The sequence below is a fragment of the Lactuca sativa genome, chromosome 4 (assembly GCF_002870075.4).
Source record: "Lactuca sativa cultivar Salinas chromosome 4, Lsat_Salinas_v11, whole genome shotgun sequence".
Classification (NCBI taxonomy): Eukaryota; Viridiplantae; Streptophyta; class Magnoliopsida; order Asterales; family Asteraceae; genus Lactuca; species Lactuca sativa.
Window position 1 is genome coordinate 42,400,788 of NC_056626.2, and position 19,043 is coordinate 42,419,830.

Below are 19,043 nucleotides of genomic sequence, written 5' to 3' on the forward strand. Positions count from 1 at the left end.
ATCAAATGAATGATAATATAATGGGTAACAAAAGGTATGAACAAAAATATGAACTGCAACCTTTAAAAACATAAAAATAGAAAAACATCTATTATAACATTTGTATTTTATATATATATATATATATATATATATATATATATATATATATATATATATATATATACAACGAATAATAAAACATATGAAAAATAAACACTATAACTTTTAATCACATAAAAACACTAAAACATCTATTATACCATTTATATTAACTCTTCATATTTAAATCACAAATATCTTCAAATACATTAATGTTTTAATGAGTAAAACTTTATAACCTTACAAAAGAAAGGAAAATAAAAAGTTATTAGTGATTACGAATTAATAATCATAAGTTAAAAACTCTTGAGTTGTAACTAATAAATATACATAAATTAGAAAACTTTTGAGTTGTAGTGTGAGTTTCAAATGAATGTGGTACTTGGAAATGTGTATTTATTATTATTATTATTATTATTATTATTATTATTATTATTATATTCGTCTAAATAATTGGTTTTTATGCATCATTTTAATCCCTTCAATTATTAAACATAAATATATTTAATTATAAATTTATAACATACATAGGTACATATACATGTTAAACAAATCACATACAATATATATATATATATATATATATATATATATATATATATATATATATATATATATTCGTAAATGTCATATGTAATTCTTGTCGTAGTAATATGGATAAATTACTTTCATATGAAGAACATATCATGATAAGTCTATCATAATTACATATCAAATGTTAAAAATTATGTTATCTTTTAAATATTGTCTTTTAAATATGTTGTGTAGGATAACCCAACAAAAAAATAGAAAATAAACATAATCAGAATAGAAAAACTACAATCAAATAAATAAGAGCATTGGGTGGCTGAATATATAAATAAAGATGTTACATAAACATACATTTAAATCAAAAGAAAAAACTAATATTCATCAACTTTGCTCAACAAAAAAAAAACCTATATTCGTTTTATGAATATTCTTTCTTCATTTAACACCATTCAACCATAGAAACTTGATGACAATTCTTCACTAACCTGCAATCAAAATATTTTTCTTGAAAAAGAAGAATCAGAAAGATATTCTAAAAAAAACATTGATGTTTGGAGAGTCATATTCAAGATTGAGTAATACATACAAATCACATATAAAGATTAAATGAGAAACTGAATATAAAGAAAGAATAGAAAAGCTTCATTTTTTTTTTTGGTTGAAAGATATTCCAAGCAAAACATTGATGTTATGACATCCTTCTTACATGTAAGATTTTATATAACACAAAAGACACAAAAGATTGACCTTTTTATAGTAAACTTTTCACTAAATGCTAATTAAACATAATATAAGTTATAAAACTTTTGAGTGTTAAATCATAATTAAGAAAACTTTTGAGTTGCATTAGTTAAAAAATGGGGTTTCAAATGAATGTGGTCTGAGGAAGTTAAAAAATGGGGTTTTCAAATGCATGAGATTCAAGAAAAAATGCTAGCTTTATAAGTATGTATGAAGCTAGCATTTTTCCTTAAACCTCATGCATTTGAAACCCCCATAAAAATTTGCAAACACCTCATGTATTTGATACCTCCTATTTTAATGAATACTACTCAAAAGTCTCTTAATAATTATTAACAATTCAAAGGTTTTATAACTTATATAATATATTTAATAAACAATTAATGGATACTCTATTATAAAAAGGTCAATCTAACTTTGTTAACATGCATGTATTTTAAGTTGTCTTTTTTTTTTTTTTATGTTAAGAAAATATATTTTATGTATAAGAGAACATTATTCAACATGTAATTTATGCTATATATATATATATATATATATATATATATATATATATATATATATATATATATATATATATGTTAGTTTCTATCGATTATTTTGTTGTAAATAACATCGATGGAGTCACGACAAAAAATATGTCATTTAGTGGCACACAAAAAGTGCCACTAAAACCCCCAAAAAATGTCTCTAAAAGCTTCTCACATAATCCGCGACACACATAATAAGTGTCACTATAAACGCTCCCACTAAAACCTTTTAGTGACACTTTTTTCTTTTTGTCGCTGCAGTTTTTTAAGCTTTTAGTGACACTTTTTATTTGTCACAATAGAAAGAATGTTTTTTGTGGCACATATTTTGTGTCATTGAAAGGTCATGTAATTAAAAAAATTATGCTACTGCTTTTAGTTACATATTTTGAGATTTTAGAGGCACACAATACAATAAAATATTTTGTGCTGGTTAATTCTCATTAGCTTCTATAATTTAAGCTATTTATATCTAGATAATTTTTTATCTATAATATAAAGATTAAATAATTAAATTATAGCACATATAAAATCATAAAAGTTCCACTGTTTTTCATTAAAAAAATTTAACATTTTGAATTAAATATCTAAGTAAATGTCAGATACGACTAAACAACAAAATAATCATCTGTAGATCCTTGGATACTTGAGGAATCACTTGCAATGGCTTATATGGAAGCCTGCATTATAGCAACATAAAAAAAACATGACAATTTTTTGTTCTACTGTTTTTGTCCCACTTTCAAAATAATATCAACATACTTTGAAAGTATGTTGCTATACTTTCAAAGTATAGCAACCTACTTTCAAACTATGTTGTTACTTTGAATGTGAGACAAAAATAACAGGGTTTAAAGCAAAGCAAAGAGTAAATGACTTAAAGTGATTAAATACAAAATAAGACGATAATATTAGTCAAAATAGAAGAAAACCTCTTCGTAAGCAAGTCAAGCAAATGATTTTGTCGTGTAAACATGCTGGCATGAATATATAAAAGTTAGTTTATTTGACACTTAAAATGTCATATAGCATATAAAAGATATATATAAAAAAAATCACCTTCAATCCTTTAATCCATAACCATCAATGAAGCGACTTGAAATGCTTCCAATGTATGTCCGCATATAGCTTCTAATGTCAACTTCATCTTTTACAAAACAAAGATATATTCATATGAAATTTTTACCAATAATAACAACAAATATATCTTTTAAAATTTCCTTTTTTTAGTCCCTCTTCAAGACTTAGATTTCCAAATTGGCTCTCAGTTTCACCTATTTATTTTATCCAACTTATAAACGATTAAGCATATTAAAAAAGTAAATAAAATGATAAATTAATAGAGAAAAAAAGGAAACCTGGAAAATGTAGCAATAAATTTCTTTTTGTTTAGCCTTCCAAATGTGTTGTTATAATACCATACCAGTTTCACCTAGAAAATATTAAATGGTTGAGAGAACTATAATTTATAAAATTATGAATTAACTTACACCATAAGTAAACCTGAGTCTCATTAAATTCTAAGCCACTATTTGTGAAAAATAGTTTCATCATTTTACTTGTAAACATTTCAAGAAGTTCTTTTGCAAGGTCTTACATATAATACATAAAAGAAATCAGCTTTAATTCTCCAATTATAATCTACTTTATTAAATTAAATTTTCAGAAATAAGCAATTATACCAGAGAAGGTTTTAGCAGCAGCATCAACAAGCCTTGATTCATCCCCCCCCCCCCCCCCCCCCCTTTTTTTTTTTTTGTAAAAGTTCCAAAAAACAATATTATAAAATATATATATATATATATATATATATATATATATATATATATATATATATATATATATATATATATATATATTTGAAATTGTTTAATCTAGAAAATGGTATTTATACTTTATCCTTTTCCAATTAAACCATATAAGTTTTGGACATTTTCCAAATTAACAATTTTGACCAGGTCAAAATGGTTTGAAAAATGTGTCAAACTTTTATGGTTTGATTGGATTAAAAGAGTTTTTGTTGTAATATGATTTAAAGATTGCATAAGGGTTTTACCAGGATAGAAACATGGTGCAAGAGAAAATCTTGAAATATAATACAAGAGAACAAGAAGATGATTTTGGGCTTCTAAATTATGTAAGTTCGAACCAAAAAATTTTGAGCATTCAATTATTTCACACACCAAAAAAATATAGGTAACCTTAAAAGATAGAAAACAGTCAAATACCTTCCCATTCATGGCTTTCATTGCATTACGGGCATTATCAGTTAATTCAAATGTAACAAAGCCAAACCCTTTAGGCCTCTTGAGTTCTTGAAACGAAAACAAGTCTAGCTGCAATTTTGATTCGATAAAATTGAATGTTTCAAACTGTTGGATTAGTGTCTAAGTCGATAACTATTTTGGTATGTACTTGACCCGATTATGAGCATGGTCCTTTTGGGTTGCCTTCACCATAACAATATGTAGGATGATTTAAGGAGAGAAATGTTTAAATATGATTTATTAATATATTATGAGAATAATATATTAAAGAGAAATCATATTGTTTAATGAATATTAGTCAAGAATTAATTGATAATTAATTTTGTGGCTAAAAGAGATTAATTAAACTTAAGGGACTGGAATTGTAATTATAAGATAATTACAAGAGTGGGATAATGGACTCCATAGAGTGGAGTGAACGAAATTAATGGGGAAGCCCATAAGATTTCGTCCATGACTCTAAAGAAAGGGATCCATGGACTGCTTAGGGCCTAAGCAATCAAATTAGGGTTTCCTAGTTGAAAACCCTAATAGCCTACATGTATATAAAGGACCCTTAAGCCCCAAAAAACGTGGACAAGTCTTCCTCTAGGGTTTCTAGACGTTTTGGGCAGCCTCCTCTCTTCTCCTCTTCATCCAAGTTGCTTAGTGGTGTTTGTGACTCCATTAGAGGTGCAACAGTTGAGGCACTAAGCTTTTGAAGCCAATTAAAGCAGGGAATTGATTGTTATTGCAATATAACAATCAAAGGTAATTAGTAAACCCTTATTTCAGTTCTTATTTGATAGATCTAGGGTTTATAGCTTTGGATATTCAATTGCATGTTCATTAGGCAAACTAGATCCAAAAGCTATTAGGGTTTGCATGTACACCATTAGATTGATGTTTTGCTCAAAACTCATTAGTGGTATCAGAGCCTAGGGCTGTTTGTTTGATGTATTTGATGCAATTATGGTTAATTCTTGCTTTAAAATCAAAATTTAGGGTTTCTGGGGGCTGGACTCGCTGAGTCCATGTGAACTCGACGAGTCAGCCGGTCAGAAAGAGCTAATTTCGGGATTTTATGCTTCTTTGGCTGTGGGATAGTTACCAAAACATATTTTATTGATATAAATCAGATTTTTATGATATTGGGTGATTATCTTTGCCAAATTTAAAGATATCTTCATATTAATTGAATAATTACTTCCTTATTTGATTAAATATAATTATTTGAATTATTTGGTAAATTATCTTGCAAGAATTTGGACTAGGTCAAATTAGATAACCACCAATTAATTGTTAATTGCCTTATTTGAATTTTGTGATCTAGAATATTCTTGATAAAGTTTGGAAAAGTTTCAAATTACTCCCTTTAGGTTTTATAGTTTAAATTTGAACTTAAAAGTTTTGTTTTTGAAATTTAAATAAGTTAAACCCTAATGTTTTGAAATGTTTCAAAACTTGCCCTCAAGTTTTGGAATTTTAAAAGTTGATTAAAAGTTTAATTTTGAAATGTTAAATTCTAAAACCCTATTAATTTGAAAAGTTCAAATCACACCCTTATGGTTTTATCAATTAATTAAAGTGTATAATTAAAAGTGATTTAATAAACCCATAAAGTTTTGGTTTACATTTAATTAAATTAAAAGTATAATTTACTAAATTAAACCACCTAGTATTTTAAAAGTGTAAAATACACCCTATACTATATATAACATTAAAAGTCTAATATTATATATGAGTAAACATTCAGTCTTACCGTTAGTAGGCCTCATTCACGAAGCTGGTCTATAAGGGGTGTTTAAGGAAATTGCCTATAAAATGGCGATTGAATGGGTATCCATTCTTACCCACCGCACTCTTAACTAGTGGAGGGTCGTTAGCCAAACGGGTAGGATAGGACAGAAACCTTCCATTATAAGTATAATGAAGTACAAAGTAACTAAATACTTTTACAAATTTCCAAATCATAGTTACTTTAGGCAAAATGTGAAATTGTATGCTAATCCATGGAATTAAACTTCGTACCCTTGTCAAACGTTAGTGGAGCGTGTGTGGTTAATCAACACACTAATTTGGGGATGACATTGGTGGAGAAGGGTGGCTCGATGTTTGTTATCGATCAATGGAGCGTGTGTGGTTAACCGACACATTGATTGGGTGATAGTAGCATTGAGTGCACCGCGTGATTCGTATGGTTATTCACACCTTGTTTGTGATCCTCGGCATCCCAGTCACAAATAGTAGGGCATAAGCGAGATTAAACATGCCATTGAAAAGTTCAATTAATCTCAAAAGATCTAGGAGTTTCAATTCATTTAAAACTTAAACTTCCTTTTCGTTTTTCATGGTGAAAATTGGTAAATCGTCATTTACCTACCTTCAAATATTCTGCAACTAGATTACGGCATCCGTCTTATAGGTTATAGAATATTGTGTTGGATCCTAGCCTTAATAACTCATTTTGGTGTTTTATTAAGGACTCAATCATCTTAACTGGAATTTTCTCCCGTTTTATAGATGTCTGAATCTTACAATGGTCTTCCCAAATCCTTTGGAACAAGCTCTCCAATTGAAGATGACGTTCCGAGATACGATCAAGGAAATGAGAGTCATGCTTCACTTCCTCCACCTCCTCCAATTGTTCTCCCTGACCCACAAGTTCAAAGGTTTGAAACGTTCAAGCTTACTCAAGCCCTTTTGGCAAGTAAACACGAAGATGGGAAACCTGTGTGTGCACACATCTTAGAGATGAAGTCACACATTGATAGGTTAAGCATGTTGGGTGTCGAGATTTCAAGTGAGTTGGCTGTTGACTGGGTTCTTCAGTCACTTACTGAATCATATAGTGAGTTCGTTAGAGAGTACTATATGATGGATCACGACGTGACCCTCATTGATCTCACCTATTTGCTTATAGATGTTGAATCAGCAATGATTTGACGTGCTGGTCAAGCAAATTTGTCTGGTGAATCAAACTCCCAAACTTCAATGGACACTGGCAACATTGGAAGTCCAGAAAGAACTAAGTTTGTGATTGTCCGATGTGTTGTGCCAAAGGAGTCCATCTGCTTTTTTTGCCAAGAGAAGGAGCATTGGAGACGAAGTTGCCCTAACTACCTGAGAGATCTAAAAGATGGGAAAGTCAAGACGTATGGCTCTGCTTCAGGTAAAATCCATTAACTAACTCTTTTAAGTTCCTATTCTAGATTCGTAATACATGATGTGATAAGATTACATTTTGATGTTTTGTAGGATCAAAGAAAAGAGAGGAAGCTTAAGGGAAGAAGTGCGCTAAATCTAATCGTGAAGAAAGTGGATTTCGATCGCATTGTTTGAAGATTGGATTTTTGAGCTACTACTTGGAGTTAGAATAGATTGTTAAGAAATATGTAATAACATAGTTTTTCGATTGAATTGCATTGGAAGGACAAATTTTTTTCCCGCAATAAAATGAGTTTTGATTTTATCTTATTTATTTATCCTTGCAATGGCATGTATGAAAAATTGATGTTTGAAGGTTTCTATTATTAGCAATAATGGTTTTGATTCTTGATTATGTTATTTGTGGAGATGTCAAGAATTCACCAAATAGGGAGAGTTTCTCATCGCCCAAGTTTCAATTGGACAGAAACTTGGAATCATACAACTTGGTTGTGTGATGAATGAAAACTTTCATATTTGAAAATTAGACTAATTCTTTGACAAAGTGTCAAGTGAAGGACTAGTAGATTGAGTACACTAGGTTGTGCGTTGATCAAGTCCACCAGAGAGAGAGATAAGATATTCATCATGATTTTCTAAAAATTTAGTAAATATGATTATACTTATAAGATTAAGTGTAATTCTGAGTTGATTGAAATAGTTTTAATGAATAGCAGAACGAATAAAGAAGAATCAAGTAGGCAGAAAGATAAAAGTTTCTCTATTCTAAGAAGGGAGGGTACCTTTTATTGTGTTTTATGATAAGTCTTAATGATTAAAAACCATATCTCAATTGATTCTCTAAGTGACTCTTAGTGCATTTGTATTTGTATGTCTAAAAAGAGGAATCGAAAATTATGAAAATGATTAAATCGAGAATTGTGTCTAGAAAATGTAGAAGAATAGATTATTACTCAAGAATAGTTGAGTACAAGAAGTCTCTTTTCCACTGTGTATGTTTTCCACAAATTTGCGAAGTGTATCATTTGAATATGACATATATTCTAACAAAATAAATAAATATCCATAAAAATTGACATTCAAGGCAATAAACATCATACTATACGTTAGAATTACCAACCACTTCTCCAATTCCTTTCACAACCCGATGAACTACTTGCCCACATTCAATAGAACTAAAAATCCTTTCTTTTGCAAAATTGATTAGGACTTTCTTTATTATTGATTTGAGGAAATAGCAGACAACAAAAACAGGGTAAATAAAATGAGTAGATTATACTTTATAGAACTTGAGGGGAAAAGTTTAGAAGTTCATGTTTGGGAAGGTTCATGACATCTGCACAAACAGTTGAAATCCTTGAACTGCAATAAATAGAAAGGACCTTCACCTTTTAGTATGGATATAAACAACGAGCATAAAGTTAAATCAATAGTATGTGATAAATTTTACTTATATGAGTTGAGTATAAGAACTATAACAAACAATAAGATTATATACAATTTACAAAACTACAACGAGGATTCCATCAAATTTGTGTAAATCGTCATATCGCACACAAGTGATCGATATGTTATAACAATTGGATTGAATATTCGATGTACATGTATGATGACAGCTCATTGATTATCTACTATACAAAGATCGAATAAAATAGTGATGATTGATGCAAGTTAGAGAGAAATCTTACCAAGGAGGAAGCTATAGTCGGAGTCGGAGGAGGTGGTAGTCGGAATCGGAGGAAGGAGTAGTTGGATTTAAAGGAATCTTGTTGTGGTTGCAGGACGATTTAGAGAAAGCTGTAACGCTTGTTAATCTGCAACGCTTGTAAACTCTTATGTAGGAGGAGAACGACCAAGAAACGGTGGTAATGGTAGGCACAGAAAAGTGAAAAGATAAAAGTGAAAATAATGAGCCCTTTTAGACGATTAGGTTAAAAAAATAATTTTGACTATTCTTGTTGACTTATATTGACAATCTTTGACCAGTTAGTTGTTGTTTACCATTTTTTTAAAAATTTACTAGTTCATTATAATAAATATATTATATAATACTTTTAAAAAATAGATTTTTAAGTGGCATATTAAAACATTATGCCACTAATAATTATGAATATTAGTGATATAAAATATTAAGTGTCATTAAATCCATTAATTTTTATAGTGGCACATAGAATATGTCACTAAAAACATGATATAGTGGCACATCAAACATATGTCATAAAAGATGTCTGCCACTAAAAGATATTTTATTTGTAGTGAGTTTTTTTATAATTGATTTTGATGAAAGGAGTTTACAATTATTATTCCAAATTGTAGGTGATAATGACAAGTTAGAACGAATAATTTTTAATATGATATGAATTTATTGTTGAAAATCAATAATTATGTGTATTATATAAATGAATTATTTATGTTCTACCAAAACTTATATGTATGTATCCAATTTTAAATATTTTTATAGTAATAAAAAAGAAATTATCTTATTACATTTGTCAATTTCTCTTTTCTCTATTCGTTCTTTATCATAAAGGAAAAGTAAAATAAATAAAATATTAATATTTTCATAAGAAATATATATGTGATACAAATATACCTCAAGTGTAACATTCTTCCTCCCCTAACATACTCTTAAAATATATATTTTTTTAAGATTGGTCGCAGTATATAACAATTATTATAATTTTAAAATTCAGATTATTATTTTATTTGAACCGTTCATTCTCTTCCAATATTTTATAGTTTAAAGGAAAAAATGAAATTACAATAAAAAGTATAATAGTTTTTTTGAAAATCTAATAATGAAATATTTCAAACAAGTAGTTTTTAATTAGTAAAAAGTAATAATTGTTTAAAATAAAGTAAAACTGAAGAATAGATTATATTATATTAAAAAAATTATTGCTATTTGAAATAATAATAATAATAATATAAGAAATGAAAAATATTTAAATAAATTATTTATAAATTAGTTAAAAATACATATAGTTTAAAATAATTTTAAATCAAAAACTGAATTCAATTTGATTCAATATATTTCTTATCCTATACTTAAAATTATTATAATATTAGTTACAATTAACTTAGTATAAAAAATTATTCTTTCAATGATAAATACCCATAATATTTTTTTATAACATATAATTGTTAATATTTACATTACATTATTGGACACAAATCAAGTTTTTAAAACTCTAACTACAACACAATAGTTTTTTTATTTAAATTAAAATTATGATTTCAAATTTAATGTAATTTGCTTTTATATTTTTCACTACATTCAAAAGTATTTTAAACTTATGGTTATTAATGTGCAATGCTTTTTTATTTTCCATTTATTTATTATACACATTGTATATATATATATATTAGTAGTATAAATCCGTTCTTTATCGTAAAGGAAAAGTAAAATAAATAAAATATTAATATTTTCATAAGAAAAATATATGTGATAAAAATATACCTCAAGTGTAACACTCTTCCTCCCCTAACATACTCTTAATATATATATTTTTTTATGATTGGTCGTAGTATATAACAATTATTATAATTTTAAAATTCAAATTACCATTTAATTTGGACCATTCACTCTCTTCCAATATTTCATAGCTTTAAGGAAAAAATGAAATTACAATAAAAAAGTATGATAGTTTTTTGTAAATCTAATAATGAAAATTTTCAAACAAGTAGTTTTTAATTAGTAAAAAGTAATAATTGTTTAAAATAATGTAAAAGTAAAGAACATATTATATTATATTAAAAAAATTATTGTTATTTGAATTAATAATAATAATAATTTAGGAAATAAAAAATATTCAAATAAATTATTTATAAATTAGTTAAAAATACATATAGTTTAAAATAACTTTAAATCAAAATTTGAATTCAATTTGATTCAGTATCTTTCTTATCCTATATGTTAGGGGTGTAAAACCCAACAAATAAAGGGGTACAATAGACTCCAAATACACTACTTTAATACATTAAAAGTAGTACAAGGCAAGTAGGGTCAAACCACAGAGACACGGGACAAAAGTCTATACCTCTTTGCGCAAGGTACTTTGGTCACAAAGGGGGGGGGGGTTGTTTGCAAAAGTCAAATAATGAAAATAAAAATCAACTTTGGAACATACAGAAAATGAAATAGATTTGTAAACAAGTTGTAAAAATACTTCCAGTTCTAGTTCTCAATGTTGTCATTTAACCTGATTGTGACTTGATGTAATTTGTGATTACTATTATAAGTTGGTATTGAAAGGTATTAACACGCTCTAATATCTCTCGCTTGCCAAATTATCTAACCAAAACACGCTCTTTAACTAGACCTAGCTTTACTAATTCAACCTAAACACGCTCTTAGATTGTATTGAAAAACTGCATTAAGTTTCAAGCTTCCCAACATTGTTCATTTCTTCTCATACGTTCGGAAGTGTGAAAACATGTGATAAATTTTCTACAATAATAAAACCTATTGTTTGTTACCAATCATTAACTTTATAAAACGATTAGGTGCCCTAAAAGTTAATTAACTACACAAAAATTTAATTCATGAAAGTGGCTAATCAAACACAAATCAAATTTAAGGATTCTACTTTAAACAAGAACATAATCACTAGAATAGTATCACAAATCAAACATCAAATCATATGCTTCAAGTCAAGCAATCAACATGTTTTGAACAAGAACTAGAAACTAGGGTTTCTTAGACACACATGGATAAGAACAGATCAAACAAGAATAAAGATGGAATTAAAATGTTTAATGCTTACAAAAATGAAATCAAAAGTGTTTGAAAATGATTAGATCTTCTCAAAAGCTCCAAGTATTCTCCCAAATTCACCCAAGATCGCCCAAAATTGCTCCAAAAACCGTTGCCATGGCCATTTGTCTTGACCGTGTGTTTTTGGCATGGCCCATGCCTTTTGCTAAAAGTCCAACAAGTCTTCACTATTGGCTCCATCTTCAGTCTAGCTTCACCATGAGTCATGTTGCTCTAAATATAAGATGAGAAAGGACAAACACGACCCGTGTTGGTGTGAGATGAGATGTGCTTCAAACATAGTCCTTTGCTATGATGATTGATATTGCCATATTTATACTTATTTTTAGGAAATATTTAAGTACATTTTTATTAATAAGTTGGTAATTTGTTTAGAATAATGGTACTTATGAGCTTAAATGTTATTTACAGCCAAAAAGAAGACATTTTGAAGAAAATGGACTAAAAGCGTTAAAGAAAGAAACTTTGGGAATTAAAAGATTAAAAGAGAAGAAAATCTGAAAAAAAACGTTCTCACGACGTGAGACTTAAAGAATTCACGACGTGAGAGTTGGTTCTAGAAGATATGTACGCGGGTGAAGGAATCCTTGACGGGCACGGTTATTTACAAATCACGACGTGAATATCTTATTATTCACGACATGAATTTTTGGATATCAGCAACTATATAAATCCTTGACCATTACGAGTAGAGGCAACTTTTGGCAAGAAAGAGGAGTTCCAGAAGACGGTTTTGAGCAGAGAGAAGTTTTGGGAAGAGGCTTTTAACACCAAAAAGAGTGAAGGTCCATAATTTAGTTTATTAATTAAGAACATGATTTATATCACTTCAATTTGTGTTAGTTTGTTAGTTTCTATGATGAGCAGCTGAATCTAGCTACTCTTGTTTAGCTAGATGAAGCTTTTAACTTATGAATAGCTCAATTTTATGGATTAATTTAGTTGGTAAAATTGCTTGTGTTTGATTTGTATTACCTAGCATGCTTATGTTTGTTTCTCTAATTGTTTGATTGCATGTTCTGTGTAGCTTGGTGACCATTAACTGCATGAACTTGTTTACCTAATGATTTAATGAACATTGAATTGTTAGAGCTAGGATTGACCAATCTTAGTTAGTAATTAGAGTAAATAAGCTTAGTTGTGCTAGAGAACGTGTATTGTGACTATAATTGCGTTTATATAACAAATCTTATATGGCATATTTACATTCATAATTAATTATGTGTTTAATTGTGTGTGAACATAGATAGTTTAACATGAATTAGTTACTTATTGGTAAATTTAGAACTAAATTACTAATATAATTAAAACTAACTAGATAATCCATAAACATTAGCTAGCCATAAGAAAGAAGTGGATTCAAACTAAACAAGAGTGTGTTTTTACTTATTGAATTTGAATTAAAGTTCATCTGATCTTGCAAAATCAGATAAAACCCCCTTTTAAACTTGTTAATAATTAGGTTAATTTAATAGTGAGTAAATTAATTAGTAACACCGTTCCCTGTGATCGACACCCGACTTACCCAAGCTATACTATAATCCGACTAGGTACACTGCCTATAAGTGCATAGTTAGTTTAAGTTTGTTAGGTTATAAATATTAAAATTAGTGGGTACTTTTGTGCACATCAAGTTTTTGGCGCCGTTGCCAGGGAATGGCTTAGATTATTAGTTTATTTGGTTGCATTAGATTAATCGACCCTTTTTGTGGAATAAAATCTGCAAAAAGTTAATTAGTTTTTTATTTGTTATTTTAGCTTAGTTGGTTAGCATATAACAAAAATTTTGTTTTCTGTTTCTGTCACAGAATTCACGACGTGAGTTTTAATAAACTCACGACGTGAAAGCTGCAATTTCAGTTTTTAGTATTTTCTTATTTTAGTTCAGTTTTACGTTTTTAGTTTAGCGAGTTGCAGGAGTTCATGACCAGAGGCTCAAACACACCCTTGGTGCCACCACTTGAAGATCCCGAGTCTGCAATTCACAAGAAAAAGACGCCACTGCAAGAATTAAAGTCAACTTTTTCAAGGAAGTCAGGAAAGAAGACAGGAGAGTCAAGTTCATCCGCGAGGCACAAGAGCAATTTTGAGCACTTGGATCAAACACCATTCCAAACCGAATCTGAATACGATACCGAGCCGGAATTTGAAGAACATACGAGCGAACCTGAGAACGAGCCAAGGAACGAGATGGCAGCAATTGAAGAGATGTCCATGGGAGCTTACAAGAAGCGGATCCGAGAAGATATGGGTCCCGGTTTAGTCCAACCCGCAATACCTGCCACTGCCACATTCGAGTTGAAGGGGCACATCTTGACTGCACTGAAGGATATCCCATTTTTTGGGAAAGATCATGAGGATGCTTTTAAGCATCTAGATGAAGTCAACGGCATTGCGGATTACTTCAATGTCCCAAATGTCAACAGAAACACCGTCTTGCTTAGGATGCTTCCCATCACTTTCAAAGGAGCTGCTAAGGAGTGGTTAAAGTCACTTCCACCGGGTACAATTACCACTTGGGCTCAAATGCGTGAGCAATTCCTGGACCGGTTTTGTCCGCCATCCAAGATAGCCAAACTCAAGAAGGCAATAGCCAACTTTGAGCAACAGTCAGGGGAGTCATTATACGAAGCATGGGAGTGGTACAAGGGATTGCTCAGAAATTGCCCTCAGCATGATCTAAATGTGCAACAAGAGATGTCGATCTTCTATGATGGGGTCAACGTTATGACGAGACAACTCCTTGACTCTCAAGGACCTTTGACAAAGAAAAATCCAAGGGAGGTTAAGGAGCTGATTGAAGAATTCGTGAAGCACTCTCGCGACTACCATAACCCTAAGCAAGATGGAATCAAAGGCGGTGGAGGGGCCCAAACTGAAGAAATAGCAGTTGTGATGGCTATGCTGAATAATTTGGATCGAAGGATAACACAAATGGACCAGTCAATACATGCCATAAGAGTGGGTTGCGAGAGATGTAGTGGTCCACACTTGACCAAGGACTGCAATTAGATGAGTTTGGGAACAGAAAAGCTCAAGTGTGCTACTCAAGTGGGGATAAGTTTGATGAGGACTTGAGGGAATCGAAGAAGGAGTGGCTGCCATATGAAGAGTATAAGAAGCAAAAAGAAGAGAAGTATAGACAGACAGGTCGAGGCTTCTATCAAAAGGAGCAGCCACCAGCCGAGAAGAAACCCGATCTAGAGACTATGTTGATGAAGTTTATGGAAGTTTCGGAAAAGAGACACGAAGCCACTAATTCTCCTATTATGGAACAACAAACTTTAATAAAGAATCAGCAAGCCTCCATCCATAACCTTGAAGTACAAGTTGGTCAACTAGCCACTCTAGTTCATGAGAAGTTATCCCCGAAAAATACCGAAACGAAGACCCAATCTCATGTAATGGCCATAGACATTGAAGAAGAAGCCATCTCTGAGTTCCTTGAGGCATTGGAAGAAGAACCACAGAAGCCCGATCCAAAGCTGAAGACCAAGCTCGAAAATCATGAAACTGCTGAACTCCAGAATTCACAACGTGGGCCCGTCATGAACAGAAAAATTCTGTAATTGGTTCGGTTTATCAGCCGCCTTTGCCTTTTCCTTTCCAAGCTACCCTTAGTCCACTAGAAAGAGAGCATGGAGAGTTTGTCAAGCATGTGAAGGGGATCCCGATTAATACTCCCTTTGTCGAATCCTTATCCAAAATTCCCAAGCATCAGAAATTACTACAAGATTTGATAGACACTCGCAAGCAGTTAAAGAAGCATTCTAAGGTGGTTCTAAGTGAACAAAGCTTAAAAGTTGTATTGGGAGAGACACTGAAGAAGATGGGAGATCCTGGACGCCTCACTCTTCCGTGTGAATTTGGCAACAAAATGAAAGTTAATGCTTTAGCCGATTCTGGGGCTAGCATTAATTTGATGCCTTTTCATTTTATCAGAAGTTAGAAATTCAGAAGATGAAGGCTACAAAATTGACTATTCACATGGCGAACCGTACAGTGACACAACCCCGGGGCATCATGGAGGATATTTTGGTGAAAATTGGAAAATTTGTTTTTCCAATAGATTTTGTAGTTTTGGATATGAAGTAAGATCCTGATGTTCCAATTATCCTTGGTCGTCCATTACTTAACACTGCTGGAGCTTTGGTTGATATTCGCGAGTCTAAGCTCACCTTGAGGGTTGGTGATGAAAAAGAAGTTTTTTGTATAGAAGATGGCTTTCCAAAGGAAGATGTTCAAGAAGAGGTGTTCATAATCAATGAAGATAATGAACTTGAAGAACTGGAAAAGCTTATGGAAGAAGAGATCAAGGCAGTTCATCAAGTCAAAAGAACAAAACCAAGAGCATTTGTTCCATTTTTGGTAGAAGTCATAGCTTACAAGAGTCCACCTTCTTGCGTGAGCAAAGAGGATGAGGATATGACAAGTGATGAAGAGGAGGTCACTTCAAGAATGACAAAGCTAGTGGTGAAAGAGGAGGAGGATGCTATGGAGTGCAAGGAAGAAACTAAAGGGACCAAACGCAAGTTTGAAGAAGAGGTGAAAACTAAAAAAGAGAATTCAAAGAAGGCATATAAAAGGCGAGTTCAAGCTTACAAGAGGCGATTCAAGGAACAAAAGATCCTAGTGGTGGATTCTTCCGAGGACTCAACGTAGGAGGCACGGAGTCCAGCCCAAGACTCCAAGAAAAAGAAGCGCTTCTCGGGAGGCAACCGAGTTTGGTTTGCAAATTTTTTCTTTTCTTTTTTGCATTTTAGTTTTAAAAACTTAGATCATGTCATCCAACTCTATTAGAACATAATAATTAAGCACTGTATGTAGGGACCTTAAAATGAAAGTAGTAATAATTGAGAACTTAGTTTAAAGTCAAAATTGATTTTTCTCTTCCAGACTTTTTCACGACGTGAAGTTTAGCAAGTCACGAAGTGAATCATGAATGGACCGGATAAATACTCCATGATATAGTTTAGCCCATTAGACTAACAGGCCCAAGATCAGTCCGTGAGTACATGGCACAATTTTAGCCCAGACGCTATTCACGACGTGAATCATTAAGAATTCATGACGTGAATTTTTGAAAACACGGGACCACAGAATAAATCCCTAGAAACCAGAAAACCTTCATTTCTTTATTCTTCACGAAGTGGAAGCGGAAATTGGTCCCCCCTTGGTCTCCATTGCTGCGATTTTAGCCGACAAATCCACACGTTTTCTTTGTGCTTACATACTACTTCAATCAAAAGGTAACAATTTCTAATTAATAACCTTCATTTATCTTTAATAGTTGAAATTAGGGCTAGGGTTTGTTTTTATGTTAAATTGTATGAAATAGCTCTAAGATTCATAAATTACCTTTGGAATGTAGTTGATAAATGGCTGAAAATGCTATAGGAGTAAACCCCAAGCACTATCATGGCCGATTCATACAGAATCCAGAATGCATTTTTGAACCTGTTTACGAATTCACGACGTGAATTCCTATGAACTCACGACGTGAATATTGAACTGAGAATTTTCTATGTTTCCTTCATGTCTAAATTGTGGATTATTGTTTTGGTTGTGGTTTTTCCTTGTTTTTGCAGGAATGGCTCCAAGAAGAGAGATTCCAGCTGGGGTTGCGGGTTTGCACCCGTTTTACAATTTTCCCGCAACAATGTCCCGCGATGTCTTGACCCGTTGGAACAACAGATTGGGGTGGCTCTACAACAGAGAAATCACAGTAGCTCCAACAATCAATTGGACACGGTTAAGGGAAGTAGGTCTCGTAGACCGGGTGGGCCCATTTTTGACAAAGATATTTATCGGAGATGGGTATTCGTTTACCTGTTCTGGTTGGCATAATCTGTTCCGGGTACAAGAGCGGGTCTACAAGGAATTTTGTGTTGAGTTTTTCGCAACAGTGACATTTCAGGAAACTGTTCAAGATCCACATTGGCCACAGGAGTTGGTATTTCGTTTGGGGGTGAGTACCGGGAGTGCAGCCTGGTTGAATTCGCTTGGAGAGTCGGACTATATGATCGACAGGAGGCTATGACTCTTGAGTTTGGCATGTTTTTGAGTGGGGCTGCTAGAGGTTATGTGGAGGGTGTCACGGGGCATTCTTTCTGGCATAATATTGCCTCCAGAATGTTTAATTCCGGAGTGTCTCCCGAGAGTAGTATTCGGTCCTCGATCCATCGCTTACTCCACCGGTTCATCACCTTTTCCATCAACCATAAGAGGCATGGAGACAAAGTGACTAAACAGAACTTATTCTTCTTATGGTGCATCTTACAACCTGGTGTCTGTTGCAACATCCCATATTTTCTAGCCCGTTTTCTGGCCGGGTCTGCCACGACTTCGCGCCCTGGGAGCCCCATTTGTGGATGGCATTTTGTTACCCGTTTGGCCCGCTCGTATCATTTGGTTGTTCCTGATATTACTAGATCCATGACGTGTGTGGACGAGCATGACTTTGGCATGGGATATTTGGAAACTATGCGGGTGGTCAGAAATTTTGGGTCGCATTGGGGCATAGTACCGTCAGATGGTGAGGGTGATGATGAGGATGATCAGCCGGCCGACCAACCTGCACTAGAGCCGAGACCAAGGCGTAGAAACGTGAGAGGAAGAGGAGACCGCGGGCAGCCAATACACCCACCTGCTTCCATGGTTGGTATGCCTTTTGGGAGTGATATGGCTGGTTACTTTGACCAATTATCGTTGAGTGTCAATTGGATAGGTGGCACTATGGAGAATGTTGTTCGCCATCTTGGGGTGGAGCAGCCGCCTTATTTAGGGTATCATTACCCGATTTGCCCACGATGGTCGGAGTTTGGCGGATGCGGAGGTGATGGAGCTGGAACCAGTGGAGCACATGATGATGAGGAGGATGATTGATCGTTATTTATTTTTATTTTGTTTGATTTGTTTTTAGTTTGTTTTTATGGGATTGTAAGAACTACTTTGAATATTATGTTACTT

General features: G+C 32.2%; 2 long non-coding RNA genes and 1 other non-coding gene across 3 annotated transcripts; all 3 read right to left on the reverse strand.

Annotated features, from left to right (window-relative positions):
• Nucleotides 1-2,431: 2,431 nt before the first annotated feature.
• Nucleotides 2,432-3,591, reverse strand: LOC111914587 (uncharacterized). The gene is made up of 4 exons (XR_002857857.3): nucleotides 3,242-3,591; nucleotides 2,943-3,030; nucleotides 2,816-2,860; nucleotides 2,432-2,563 (listed from the first exon to the last, which is right to left on the reverse strand). It is a non-coding gene; the product is annotated as an uncharacterized LOC111914587 (long non-coding RNA).
• Nucleotides 3,592-8,318: 4,727 nt separating this feature from the next.
• On the reverse strand, nucleotides 8,319-9,158 carry LOC122197620 (uncharacterized). The gene is made up of 2 exons (XR_006191225.2): nucleotides 8,986-9,158; nucleotides 8,319-8,659 (listed from the first exon to the last, which is right to left on the reverse strand). It is a non-coding gene; the product is annotated as an uncharacterized LOC122197620 (long non-coding RNA).
• Nucleotides 9,159-14,648: 5,490 nt separating this feature from the next.
• On the reverse strand, nucleotides 14,649-14,755 carry LOC111914770 (small nucleolar RNA R71). The gene has a single exon (XR_002857928.2). It is a non-coding gene; the product is annotated as a small nucleolar RNA R71 (small nucleolar RNA).
• Between the last annotated feature and the right edge of the window lie 4,288 nt (nucleotides 14,756-19,043).